This window comes from Drosophila yakuba, unplaced genomic scaffold (genome assembly GCF_016746365.2).
Source record: "Drosophila yakuba strain Tai18E2 unplaced genomic scaffold, Prin_Dyak_Tai18E2_2.1 Segkk63_quiver_pilon_scaf, whole genome shotgun sequence".
Classification (NCBI taxonomy): domain Eukaryota; kingdom Metazoa; phylum Arthropoda; class Insecta; order Diptera; family Drosophilidae; genus Drosophila; species Drosophila yakuba.
In genome coordinates, this window is record NW_025048825.1 from 49,526 (window position 1) to 64,432 (window position 14,907).

Consider the following 14,907-nt stretch of genomic DNA (forward strand, 5'->3'; position numbering starts at 1 on the left):
TCAAACTTTGAAAAATTTTAAAAACTCCATGTTCCCCAAAAATTTTGTTTGTCCATAGCATACGGAGGCATAGATATTGTTATTATTAAATTAAATAATTAAAAAATGAATTATTAAATTAAATTATCAAACTTATTTAAAAATATGACTTATTTTTTTAGGTTTTTTTTGTTTTTACTTAATTTTTTTGTGGGTTTTCCTTGTTTTTGTTTTAAATTAAATTAAATTATCAGACTTATTTAAAAATGTTAATTATTTTTGTAGGTTTTTTTTGTTTTTTTTTTAAATTTAATAATGAATACATCTAATAACTAAATAACTAAAAAAATTCAAAAATATATACTTATTTATTTTATATAATTAACTACAATACCTAATCTGCCTCCCTAACGCTAACTAATATACCACTATGGTAACTATATGTGGTCTCAAATGTGCGCGCAGTGGCCCGATTATCGAAAATATTTGAAAACGCCCAATCAATATGCGTATTGCAATTGGTTGTAGACGAATCCAAATCTAGCAAAGAACCAAAACCCTTTGCATCTACTAAAAAATCAAAAAAAACACTAAACAATTACTATTTAAAAATGTATGCTGCTGAAATAACTCCTTAAATTCAGTTTCAAACTTCTTTAACGGATAGGTCGGACTTTTATATAAAACGAGAATCCCTAAAGATCGGTACTTAAAGATAGCAAACTCAAACACTGGAGAGGCTAAATTTGAAATATTTGAAAAAAATCGACCACTTGAGCAAAGACTAACATTCTCAAATAGTTCGTTTCGAATAAAAACGAGAATGCCTCTTTTTGGTCGGGCTCCGCTAGCTACTGACTGGCAATCTAATCTCACTGCTGTGGTAAAGCCAGGAATTTCGTATACTTCATTTGAGTATGTTGATGCTTCAACGAAGCACAAAAGAGAAGACCTAAGCATTAGACGATCGGAACAAACATCGCTAGTGTGGCAGTGTAAACTTTCCGTATTATGGAAAAAATATGAAGATTCGGACTATTGATTAAACAATCGAAATGGGTATTCAGTAGCTTAGTGGAACGCAATTCTCGGAGCTCTGCTTCTGAAGCTGAATCCTGAGCGGATCTTGGGGGGACCAAAGGTCCAATAATGAAAAGACCTGCCGCAGTTGTGGCCCTACTACAGGCTACATACAGCGCAGCTCTCTGCATGCTGGAGTTAGTGTGAACTACCACTTTACTGTACGTAGCGCCTTGACTTTTATGAATAGTTATTGCTTCTGCAGGAACCACTGGAAACTGCTTTCGGTCAATTGTAGTTGCCTGATTAGAATTAATTTGAAAACTTTTTATAATTTTCGAAATCGGCGTCCATGAAGCCTCCTCACAATGTCTGCGCTTGGAACGCGCATTTACTCCTATGCTTTCATCTAAAAATTGTATCCAAAGAAGATCTGGAGTGTTGGACGTACTGAAGCCTATCTCTCTAAGGACACCAGTGGCTCCGTTTACGAGACCATCTGATGTATCTACATTGACCGTCATCATATATTTGGCAGTGGTTTTTAAAGTGAGCGAGGTACACAATCCTTGTGTCTCAGATGTTTTTAGGGACCTAGCTTGTTCCAGACATCTGTTCCTCTGCTCTAAGCTTATTTGAGCGGACTTAACTGAGTCTAAAGCTTCCGAGAGAAATTGAGCAGTGGGTATCGAGTTAAGCTTCTCCCTATTGTACCGATCTGTGTCCTGATTACTTGTAAAGAGGTGAATTGAGTCATTTGGAATTTGACTTTCATCGGAAATTCTAGATCTAAGCAAGCTAATATCATCAGACGTCATTTGGCCGGATGCCATGTTATTAAGTGCAATTGCAAAAGGTTGGTCATCTCGCTGTCGCATTATCTCTGTGAGTTCAAAAAACCTAAAAGGACTCCACAGATACGATCCAAATATAGCACTGTATGGATCATGCGACGGGGCCTGAAAAATCCAGCGATCACATACGGGCCGCAACTGTCTAAGATCGCCGAACACGATAACCGAAATACCTCCGAAAGGAGTTTCAACATTAGAAAATATTTGCTTTAAGCGAGAGTCTAAATGAGAAAACATTGTTGCACCGACCATAGAAATTTCGTCTATTATAAGAATTTTAAGATCAATAAATCTTGAATGAAGGGTATTCAACAAATCAGGACTTAAATTTCTAAATGCGGACCCAGCCTGATTTACAGGGAGGGAGAACATGGAATGAAGAGTGGATCCTCCGATTCCGAAAGCAGCTTTGCCTGTGGGAGCGCACAGTAAAATTTTTACCGAAGTTGGGTCGCATCCTACTCTACCATTATACTCCTTGGATAGGGACTGAAATAACGTTGATATTAATCTACTTTTGCCGACACCTGCTCCGCCACCTACGAACTCATAAAAGGTTCGATTTGTCCTTGCATTATGCAAGACATGAGTAAGGAAAGTTTTTTGCTCCAAGTTAAGTGATCTAACTAAATTGGCTAAGTTTAAAGGGGATATAAGTGGCGGAAGCTTTATAACCCGGATATTGCTATCCGGATCAACATCTAACAAATTGTTGTTTAAGTTTAAAACATTAATTTGAGAAGATATTTCAGGAATAGCTAATGCCCTAAACTCCTCATTATGTTCGACCTCCTCTTCTTCATTTTCTTCTATACTATCTGCTTCCATGGCCCTTCTAAGCGCGTCTTCCAAACTATCTATGGCATTATACTTTTCAAAGTTGGCTTTAATAGCCTCCTCATTCTCCTTATAAAACTCCTCGCAATTTCTTTGAATTAAATCTACCTGTTCGTTTCGCCACGGAGAAAAGAGCATAACTAATGATCTAAAATAGTTAAACCTATCTGTATTAATATTAAATGGCCTATACCTAATAATACTAGCCCTATTTCTTTCCCTAATAAAACCGCTTCCATCTCGGAGCGGAAAATATACATCTCCTAACACGTCATTGCCTTCTTCAGTTTCATCGTCACTATTTGCCCTCTGACGAGTACTTCTACGGCTTTTCGAAAACTCAAAATTTGCTGAAAAATCGGCTAAACACAGGCCTTTATGGAAATCTGGTCTTTGTTCGTATCTATCCAGCAATACTTTCAGAAATATGTCAGTTGAATTCTGAGGCATATTTTGAAGGTCGCGTGTAGGTCTAAGCATACGAACTCGTTGTTCTGAAGGGAAGGTGTTGATATGAACGCACTTATTACTTGCTTCGGACAACGCCATTCCCAGACAACAATACACGGCTTCCTGAGCAGAAATCTCAGTGCCTGAAATAAACTTGTGACCGAGATACTGTAGCTTTTGTCGAATGCTTGAATTGCCTCTTCTAATGTCATTAGCTGCTTCTCGCATTAACTTCGAAATACCCCGTTGGGATTTGTTAATATAATTAATAATGTAGCTACAGCAAGCAAAAGGGTCCAAAATTAACTGGATATCCATATTTGCCCTTTGCATAGAGAGAATGTGTTTATTATAAGCATTTACTTGAATTTCTGCAAATGTTCTCTTCAGAAAAATCTGTGGTTTTTTCAAACTAGACCTAATAGCATAAATGTAGTCCTCGTAACTGAGGCTCACAAGGTTGTGAGAAAGAAAATTTTCAAATATGCTTAAATGGCTAATCATGTCGTCTGCATGATTGCGAAGTAGAAAATCTCGAATTTTTTTGAAGTTTTCGTGATGAAGAGAATTTTGAGTTGCTTCGGGAAGTGGATTTAAAATTTCCGTCTGGGGCATTGGAGGGTATAGAATACCGAAACGACAAATAGATTGTCCCCGCACTTTTTTAGGACACGAATGCCCGTGCTTATGCTTTTGGTATTCAATATACGGAGCCAAATCTGGGTTTGTAACATCCACAGTTACAAACTGATCAATGAAGGCTATTACAGTGCGTATAGACTCTTCATTGTTTAAATCCACTTTTGGGGCATCTTTCAGCCAAAACATGCCGTGAATATGAGGCGAACCTCTCTGTTGAAACTCAACTCGCCAGTAATAGGTAGTAACGAAATTACTTCCAAAGACTCCCCCTGGCTTTTTCATAAGTTTTAAAACTTCTCTATATCTGTAATCAAAATATCTAGCGCACGTCACTGGGTCTGTTCTTATAAGGCGCGCCTTTTCCCTAAACTGCAAATTTGAAGCTTCTTCTTCACTTATATTAACCCTATCTACATTGCGCTTGAGCAGTACTAGCAGCTCTGGCCACCTAGTTTCAGCGGCCGATAAAGTTATGAAAAAAGTTGGCAGCCCAAATTGGCGAATCATGGCCATGACCTTTTTCTTCTCATCTTCCCAGTGAGCAGGAGACGTGCGAATGTCCCTAAGGATCCTATATCCCTCATCATGACAAATGAGGTTGCCCATAAAATCTTCATTTAGGACGTTAACAGCTGTTATGGCACTGGAGGCACTCCGCTTACGTAAGCAAGTTGAAATATTATTTCGAATTTTTATTAATTCCAACTTCTTATAATTGAAGAATAACTTATCAGTTCGACAACCTCGTCTATCTACATTCCTGAGTTCAGATCTAACTATGGTTGTGTAGCTTTCTGAAGATGGTCTTTTTATGCCAGCATATATGCTAGGGAATGCCAGTTCTTCAGAATCCACATCGAGAATTACGTCGAGAGGCTTTTGGCCCTCACCTGGAGCTATTGTAATTCTCGTCATTCCTACAGTATGTGTCTGGTTATTCTCAAGCAAAGTTTCTTGTCCTCCAGGATTTAGTTCTTCGGCTTCTGAATTCTGATCAGAATTACGCGCCTCCGAGTTTTCATCCTCCTGCTGGATGGCTAGCTGTCCCTCTACAAAGGCTACATCAGCTGGAGATGCTATAAATGGAACAGTTTCGGATGTGAAGTCAGAGATCCACTGCTCGTTAACTGACACATTGTGCTTTCTATAAAGCTCTGTATTAACTAAATACCTAATAGCGTCAGCAATTTTGGCAGGTCGTATGGTTTCTGCCATGAAATCATGTCCGTATTCCATTCTTCGTTTGAGGTGGAGCTGAATTACCTCTGCTTCATTGAAAGCTCGTGGAAGAGACGTCACGATATTGCTTACTGGAATAGGGACATTAACAACTGCTCCTTTAATGGCACTTTGACGCTCATGACCTATTGACTTTATAATCATAAATGGAAGGCGAGGTGAAATCAGTCGTTCTTCCAAGGGAGTTAGGCCCCTCAAAGAGCTATGAATTTCTGGGAAATCTAAGCCATTTGAAATGGCCCCCTTGGGCTTTCGGCCGGCTTTAATGTTGCTGTGACAAGTTTTGCAAAACTTGAAAAGAATACCAGTGAAAGCAAGATGTCTTGCATTTTGGTATATCTCTTCCCTGAACTCGCAATGTTCTTCCAAATAAGACCTAGATAGCTTACTTATTTGCTTGGGGAACCACAATCCTTTGCAACAAAAGCAAATCTGATCTGGACCAAGCTTAACATTCCTATTGAATGTAGCTATGTGAGCTTCTATTTCAATAGGTCTGATTCTATTAGTCCTATTTTCTTGAGCTATTTCAAGTCTAATCTCCTGACTTCGATGTGCATTCCGAAGATTTTCTGCTTCCCTATTTGCACTAAGGCTTCTATACTGACTAACTCTTTGACTTATATTTCTAATTGCATCGATCGTTGCTTGTCGAGCAGCTAATCGTGCGCTTCGTCGAGCAAGTGTATTTCTCGCCTGCTCGACTGCCCTGCGATCCCTACCGGCCCTAGCCCTAGCTCTGTTAGCCCTATCACGCTCTCTTTCTAAAAAGCGTTCCTGTGTACCTCTTGCCAGTGCTCGACGCAGGGTATTTGCTTCTTGTTCCATAGCCCGACTCTCGCTGTTTTGTCGCCTTTCTGAACGACGTCGAGTATCGGCGGCTTGTTCACCCGATCGAAATGCGGGATCCAAGCGTCTTTCTCTATGCTGAGCAGTGTTTTGGACCTGCTCCACAGCTCGATTCTCGCTGATTCGCCGTCTTATAGAACGGCGCTGAGTATCGGCTGCTTGCTCAACTGCGCGAAGAGCAGGAACCAAACGTCTTTCCCTATGCTGAGCAGTGTTTTGGACCTGCTCCACAGCTCGATTCTCGCTGACTCGCCGTCTTATAGAACGGCGCCGAGTATCGACTGCTGGCTCAACTGCGCGAAGAGCAGGAACCAAACGTCTTTCCCTATGCTGAGCAGTGTTTTGGACCTGCTCCACAGCTCGATTCTCGCTGACTCGCCGTCTTATAGAACGGCGCCGAGTATCGACTGCTTGCTCAACTGCGCGAAGAGCAGGAACCAAACGTCTTTCCCTATGCTGAGCAGTGTTTTGGACCTGCTCCACAGCTCGATTCTCGCTGATTCGCCGTCTTATAGAACGGCGCCGAGTATCGGCTGCTTGCTCAACTGCGCGAAGAGCAGGAACCAAACGTCTTTTCCTATGCTGAGCAGTGTTTTGGACCTGCTCCACAGCTCGATTCTCGCTATTTTGTCGCCTTTCAGAACGACGTCGAGTATCGGCTGCTTGTTCAACCTCACGAATCACGGGGTCTATACGCATTTGAGCGCGTCGCAGAGTATCGGCTACTTGTTCAGCTGCGCGAATTGCAGGATTTAGACGCCTTTGAGAACGAAACTGAGAGTTAGATTCTTGCTCAATCGCACGAACAGGACGATTCAAGCGTCTCGACCTTCGCGACACTGTATTGACGCTCTGTTCTGCATTTCTGACTATCGAGTCTTCCCTACGCCTACGTTGAGATACTGTATTCTCCACTCTCTCTACCTCTGCATATACCTCATTTTCCCTATTTATCCTATTTCTCAACATTTGCCTTCTTGCACGTTGAGAAGCAGTGGGTCTGTTAAGACGAGGCATTTTTAAAAATGATGAACACTTCTACTATTTAAAAGATTTTATTTGTTACGCTAAAATTAAAACTTAATTGGAAAATAATATGATACGAATAAGTGATAAAAAAACAGTCAAGTTTATATTATGTTTCTTAATTATCAATCAAAAATATCAATAAATAAATAGTATTAAAAGGTCTTTACAACGGCACGTATATTAATAAAAATATAAAAATTATTTTTTTTTAAAAGTATAATTCTTATATTTATATTAATGGAACGTTTTATAGAATACAATTAAATGCGAAAAAAGAAAAATAATAATAAGTTAAGAAAAAATCTTAAGACTTAAATTATTATTATTTGGATATGGTATAATTATATAGTATAGTATCAATAGTATTATAAGTGCAAGTCTTTAAAAAAAACTTAAACTTTTAGTACTATTAAGTTTATGGGTAAAAATATAAGAGTAAGCCTTAAAAATTCTGATATTTATATTAATTGGAAAATTTTTTAGAATATGTTAAGATTAATTTTGAGAAAAAAGAAATAATAATAAGTTAAGAACAGTCTTTAAAAAGACTTAAGGCTTAAATTATTATTATTTGAATATAGTATAATTATATAGTTTAAAAATATAGTATAGTATTAATAGTATTATAAGTGCAAGTCTTTAAAAAGACTTTCACTTTTAGTACTATTAAGTTTATATACGCTTAATACGTATATGGATAAAAATATAAGAATAGGCCTTTAAAAAAGCTCAGTTCTTATATTAATATAGGTACAAAAGCGTGGGCGATATTAGGATAAAGAAAAATCAACTACAAATTTGATACTTAGCAATGAGCGCAGCGACGAGACAGCAGCGGGCCAAACGGCAGCGACGTCAATCGAAGCAGCGACAGCACTCACGACCGCGTTGTAATTTAAAAATTTAATTTTACGTTAATTTATGCAACTTTTTATTAAAAAATTTAATCTTTACGTTAAAAATTGAGCTTAACACTTATTGGTTGGCAAGAAAATGTTAGGTAGTTAAAAAATCAATTATAAATCGCACTCGGCTCTAAAAAGATGTTCTAATACCAAAATTTAGTCTTCGACTGACTCCCCTCTTCTTTTTTCCCTTTTACTATTTACTTTTTCAAGAAAAGCGCGGGAAAGCACCGTAAGCTAAGAGCGAGTTCTTCCATTTAGATTTTACATTTTCTAAGAGCAATGCTCTTATTAATTTTATTTTCTTTTCAACACTAGATCCATATATATTGAAGTATTGAAGAGTACGTGAGAAAAGCCAAATAACCATAACAAATGATTAAAGGCTTAATGATCGTAGCCTCTGCCACTTCATAAGGAAAACAAACTTGAAGCTTCTAAAATTTTACTTTTATCTTACCCGAAGAAAAAGCGTTTAAACATAAATTTTACTGTAGTAAGGGAAGATAAATAAAAGGTCCGAAAGGAAAAATGGCACATATTGATAATATTATTCAAAAACCGAGTTTCTCTGTTTATAAAGAGTGCGCATCGATTTCTATTTCAAAGTGTCAACAGAGACCCCCTCTCTTTCTAACATTCACCTGCAACGCACTTGTAAAAACCGTGGAAAAGCACCTTAAGAGCGAGAAGCTAAGAGCGAGATTTAACCCTAAAATTCATTTTAACACTACAGAAATATATATTGAATTATTGAGAAGTGGGAAAGAAAAGAAAAACAACATATGATTTAATTTATTTATTAGAATATTAAATCAGCTACTCAGATTAAGCGTTGCTCCGATCATAATTATATAATAAGATTATATTGAAACAGATATTTATATTAGGCTTATTTTGTGGAGGCAGAACAATAATATTTCAAAGGGTGTATTTGATAATACGAATATTTTATTTGTGCACAAATAACGCTTGAAGCATTTTTGCAATTTTGAATTTTGATAGTGTCTGCCAAAAAGTCGCTGCAACGATCTAATTTCATTAGCTGGCCGTCTCTGACGTCATAGAACATGCTACTCCTTTCAAAGTGTCAACAGAGACGTCCATCTCTCTCTCTAACATTAACCTGCCACGCACATGTAAAAAACGTGAAAAAGCGCCTTAAGAGAGAGAAGATAAGAGCGAGATTTAAGACTAAAATTCTTTTCAACACTAGATTATTATATATTGAATTATTGAGAAGTGGGAAAGAAAACCAAAACAACATATGTATGTATGCATTTATCATCATATATCAGCTACTCAGATAAAGCATTGCGCTGATCAAAATTATATAATAAGATAATATTTAAAGAGATATTGATATTGGGCTTATTTCGTGGAGGCAGAACCATAATATTTTAAAGGGTGTATTTAATAATACGAATATTTTATTTGTGCACAAAATAACTCTTGAAGCATTTTGCCAGTTTTGAATATTGTTAGCGTCTGCCAAAAAGTCGCTGCACCGATCTATTACGTCATCGGCTGGCTGTCTCTGACGTCATAGAACATGCTACTCCTTGAAATCGTACATTCTTAAAAACTTGTAATGTAATGGAGTTTTAGGCCGTCTGTGGGCGTTAGAGTTGGCGTGGCAAAAAGTTTTTTAGCAAAGCGAGAGAAATTTGTAAGACTAATAAAACTATGAAATAATATCAAAACATTTTTCAAAAGTGTGGGCGTAGCAGCTTTGGGCGGTTTGTGGGCGTTAGAGTGGGCGTGGCAAAAAGTTTTTTGGCAAATCGATAGAAATTTACAAGACCAATACAAAAATGAAAAAATATCAAAACATTTTTCAAAAGTGTGGGCGTAGCAGCTTTTGGCGGTTTGTGGGCGTTAGAGTGGGCGTGGCAAAAAGTTTATTGGCAAATCGATAGAAATTTACAAGACCAATACAAAAATGAAAAAATATCAAAACATTTTTCAAAAGTGTGGGCGTGGCAGTTTTTGGCGGTTTGTGGGCGTTAGAGGGGGCGTGGCAAAAAGTTTTTTGGCAAATCGATAGAAATTTACAAGACCAATACAAAAATGAAAAGATATCAAAACATTTTTCAAAAGTGTGGGCGTGGCAGTTTTGGGCGGTTTGTGGGCGTTAGAGTGGGCGTGGCAACATGAATCGACAAACTTGCGCTGCGTCTATGTCTCTGGAGTCTGTATGCTTAATCCTAACTTTCTAGCTTTTGTAGTTCCTGAGATCACAGCGTTCATACGGACGGACAGACAGACGGACAGACGGACATGGTCATATCGACTCGGCTATTGGTCCTGATCAAGAATATATATATGTCGCATCATTATTAGTCTTATTTTTATTTTCTATGTCACCTCTAATAAATAAAATTCGTATCGAGCTGTTCTTGTCTTCGTTTCTTTTTGATCGCGGTTCGCTGAGTTCCGTTATGCGAGTTTAACGGATTTTGCTCTGTTCTACATAGCCTCGGTTCGACGATGCGTTAGAGTGAGACAAATGCTTGTCCTGTGGTGAGTTCGGACCAGCATGTATCAAGCGAGATGGAGCGATGTTGAAATGTACACGAGGCACTTATGTTTGAAAACTCTGAGAAAGCAGACGCGTGAATATGTCGCAACCGAGGAAGTGTACGACTCGCGGGCGGAACGCGGCAACAGAGGACCCCGAAACAGTTAACTTCCCGACATCAGAAGTGGGATCGCCTCAGCCCCAAGCCATCACTGATGATCGCCTGTCCACAATTTTGGAAATGCAGCATCGTAATCTATTGGAAATTGTGAATGCCGTGAGGGGCTCGCAGACTACACAAGTAGTTGTACTACCCAAGTTCAACCCTGAGTCCGCCGGTTCAAGTGCAGCCACTTGGTGCTCTACAGTGGACCTTATTGTAGGAGAAAATCCTCTGGATGGCAGTGCTTTGCTCATGGCCTTAACCAAATCATTGGAGGGCAGTGCTTCTAATTGGCTGTCACAAATTTGTTTCGCCGGAATGACTTGGAGCCAATTCCAAGAAATGTTCCTTCAGCAGTATGAAGGCAATGAGACGCCAGCAGCAACAGTCTTTAATGTATTAAACGGGCGGCCAAACGACGGCGAATGTCTTGCGCTGTATGGTAGCCGATTAATAACAACACTTATGGCAAAATGGAAGTCTATGACCGCAGAAGAAATTGCAGTGTCTGTTGCCCTGGCACATGCTGCAAATATAGATGGTAGGCTGCAACGCACTGTGTTCACAACTACTGTCAAAACACGCAACGAGTTGCAGAACGAGCTAAGAGCGTTTTCGTATGGCAAGAGGAAGGACCATCCCGTTCCAGAAAATTCTACCAGCAAAAGAGCTCGCCTACACCCAAATGTTAAGTGCCACTTTTGTGGAAAAATTGGCCACAAGATAGCTGACTGCCGCTCCGTGAAAAACAACTTAAAGAATCAACAAGGATCTAGTTCGAGTATTGGGCGCTTATCTGACTCTAAACCTGGGTCAATTACTTGCTATAGATGTGGAAACCAGGGGCATATAGCGTCAGCTTGCCCTGCAAGACAATCGTTGTCAAACCAAACTAAAGCCGACGAGAAGCGTGTCAACGTGTGTCACGTAGTCGAGCCAATTGGGACATTGATATCATCGGGTGAGTCGTATCCATTTTATTTCGACTCTGGAGCCGAATGCTCACTTGTAAGAGAATCTGTGTCCACCCAACTCTCGGGCACACGAATTAACAACATTGTAGTTTTAAAGGGTATCGGAAATAATACTGTTACTAGTACATTACAAATTTTGTCAAACGTAACAATAAGTGGTTACTGTCTCGAAGTGCTTTTTCACGTAATTCTTAATGATTGCATTAATTATAATATTATAATTGGACGCGAAATTTTAAGTCAGGGATTTAGTGCTACTATAACAATAGATAAAATAGAGTTATGTAAAACAAGGTCTGTGCAAACCCTATCTGCTTTGAGTAGTAGTTTTAATCTTGAAAATGTTAATACCGAATTGTGTGGCGAGGATAGGAAAATCTTGGTAAATCTTTTGAATGAATTCTGTGACTCATTTATAGACGGTTTTCCCAAAAATCGTGTTACAACTGGCGAATTAGAAGTACGCTTAATTGATCCAATAAAAACTGTACACAGACGACCGTACCGACTTAGTATAGAGGAAAAACAAATTGTCCGAAACAAGGTTAATGAGCTGCTGTTAGCTAACATCATCCGTCCTAGCAGCTCACCGTTCGCCAGTCCAGTTTTACTCGTTAAAAAGAAAAATGGTTCTGATCGTCTTTGCGTGGATTACCGCGAACTAAATACAAACACAGTTGCAGAAAAATATCCCTTACCACTAATTAGTGACCAAATATCTAGGTTGCGTGGAGCAAGTTTCTTTAGTTGCTTGGATATGGCCAGCGGGTTTCATCAGATACCTATTCACGCAAATTCAATTGAACGCACGGCTTTTGTGACACCTGACGGCCAATTCGAATTTCTAACTATGCCCTTCGGGTTAAAGAATGCCCCATCCGTGTTCCAGCGTGCAGTTATGAAAGCTTTGGGTGAGCTTGCCCATTCTTACGTTATCGTTTATATGGACGATATAATGATTATCGCAGAAACAAAAGAAGAAGCTTTTGTAAGGTTAAGGACAGTTTTGAAAATATTATCGCAGGCTGGGTTTTCTTTTAATATCGGAAAATGTTCATTCCTGAAATCTTGCGTTGAATATCTGGGGTTTGTGGTAAAAGAGGGCGAAATAAGACCAAATCCATCTAAGATAAAAGCATTAGTCGCTTTACCGCCTCCGCAGTCTGTTACCCAAGTAAGACAATTTATTGGCCTAGCCTCTTATTTTAGGCAGTTTGTGCCAAAGTTTTCAGAAATCATGAAACCCTTATATAGACTGACCTGCAAAAACAAAATATTTGAATGGAAACTTGAACACGAACAAATTCGTCAAAAAGTCACTAAATTGCTTACAAATGAGCCCGTCCTTGTTATCTTCGATCCTCGGCACCCCATTGAACTGCATACAGATGCCAGTATGGATGGCTATGGAGCAATTCTACTCCACAAAATAGATAATAAACGTCGTGTAGTTGAGTATTACAGCAAACAAACATCCTTGACGGAATCTCGATATCATTCGTACGAGCTTGAAACTTTAGCTGTGTATAACTCCATGAGACACTTTCGTCACTATTTACATGGGCGACGATTTGTTGTTTTTACAGACTGTAATTCCCTAAAAGCTACTCGCAACAAGACTGAACTAACGCCGAGAGTACACCGTTGGTGGGCATATATGCAGTCCTTCGACTTTGACATAGAATATAGACCTGGTGCCAAAATGGCACATGTTGATTTCTTGTCACGCAATCCACTGCCAACTGCTCGGGTTATTACTGGTGAGGAAGAAAAACATGTTCTATTGGCCAAAATAACGGACAACTGGTTACTTGCAGAACAACAAAAGGATTCAGAGATTTCCACGATTGTTGTTAAAATACAGAACAATGAATTGGGTGAGAGCTTGGCAAAAAGTTATGAAATACGCTCGAAAATGCTTTTTCGCAAAATTCAAAGGAACGGTAAAACTCGTTGCCTGCCAGTTGTCCCCAGATCATTCAGATGGTCAGTAGTGAACCATGTCCATGAAGCAGTTGTACATCTTGGGTGGGAAAAGACTTTAGACAAAATGTACGAATTTTACTGGTTTGAGAACATGGCCAAATATGTTCGTAAGTTCGTTGATAATTGCATTACGTGTAAGTTAACTAAGCCTCCGTCAGGAAAATTGCCAATCGAACTCCACCCCATACCAAAAGTAGAAATTCCATGGCACACGATCCATATAGATATTACGGGAAAATTAAGCGGCAAGAGGGATCAAAAGGAATATATTATCGTTCTGATTGACGCGTTTACAAAGTTTGTTTCTTTGCACCACACGGTAACCATTAATAGTGAAAGTTGTATAGACGCCTTGAAGGCTTCAATTTCCGTATTCGGTGTACCAACACGAATCATTGCAGATCAGGGTAAATGCTTTACAGGCTCTTGTTTCAGTGAATTTTGTTCCATGCAAAAAATTCAACTACACTTAATTGCAACAGGGGCTAGTCGTGCCAATGGACAGGTAGAACGCGTTATGAGTGTGCTTAAACGCATGCTTACGGCGGTAGAGAGCAGCCATCGTTCTTGGCAAGATGCCTTAGGAGAGATACAACTAGCTATAAATTGTACTACAAATCGCATAACGAAAGCCAGTCCTCTTGAATTACTAATCGGAAAAGAATGTAGACCATTTAATATGTTACCAATATGTGAACAAGTTAATAAAGTCGATGTAAATATTATAAGAAATATCGCGAGAGAAAATATTAAAAAGAACGCCTCGTATGAAAAAACTAGATTCGATAAGCACAAAGCCAAATTTGATAACTTTAGTGTTGGCGATTATGTTTTACTTAAGAACGAAGAAAGGCACCAAACAAAATTAGACCAAAAGTATAAAGGACCTTTCCTTGTGACAGAGGTACTTGAGGGAGATCGTTATATTTTAAAATCTTTAACTAATAAGCGGACTTATAAGTACCCACATGAAGCTTTGCGCAGTATGCCAACAGAGGAGATCCCCAAAGAGTTAGATCTATGTGACGATCATGAAAACGTTGAAAGAGACGTTAGAAATCCCTTGGTGGATTCCAATGTGGATGAAAACGTTGAAAGAGACGTTAGAAATCCGTTGGTGGATGCCAATGTGGATGAAAACGTTGAAAGAGACGTTAGAAATCCGTTGGTGGATGCCAATGTGAGCGGAAAGTTACTGAGTTGTTTGAAGACTCAAGTGAATGAGAGGCATTGATGGATTTCAATGCGAGATTGGGGACACATGCAACGTCGCCAAGTTGCCAGTGCTAGTAGGTACACGTGTTACTGTGTTGACTTATTTGATGTCTGGTGACTGGCGGCGTGGCAGGTTGAATTGTCCTAGTGTGTTGCTAATAATAACAAACGATCTTCTTGGTACTTCTGTCACTCGAGTTGGTCGATAACATGAAAAATAAAATTAAAAAAAAAAAAAAAAGAG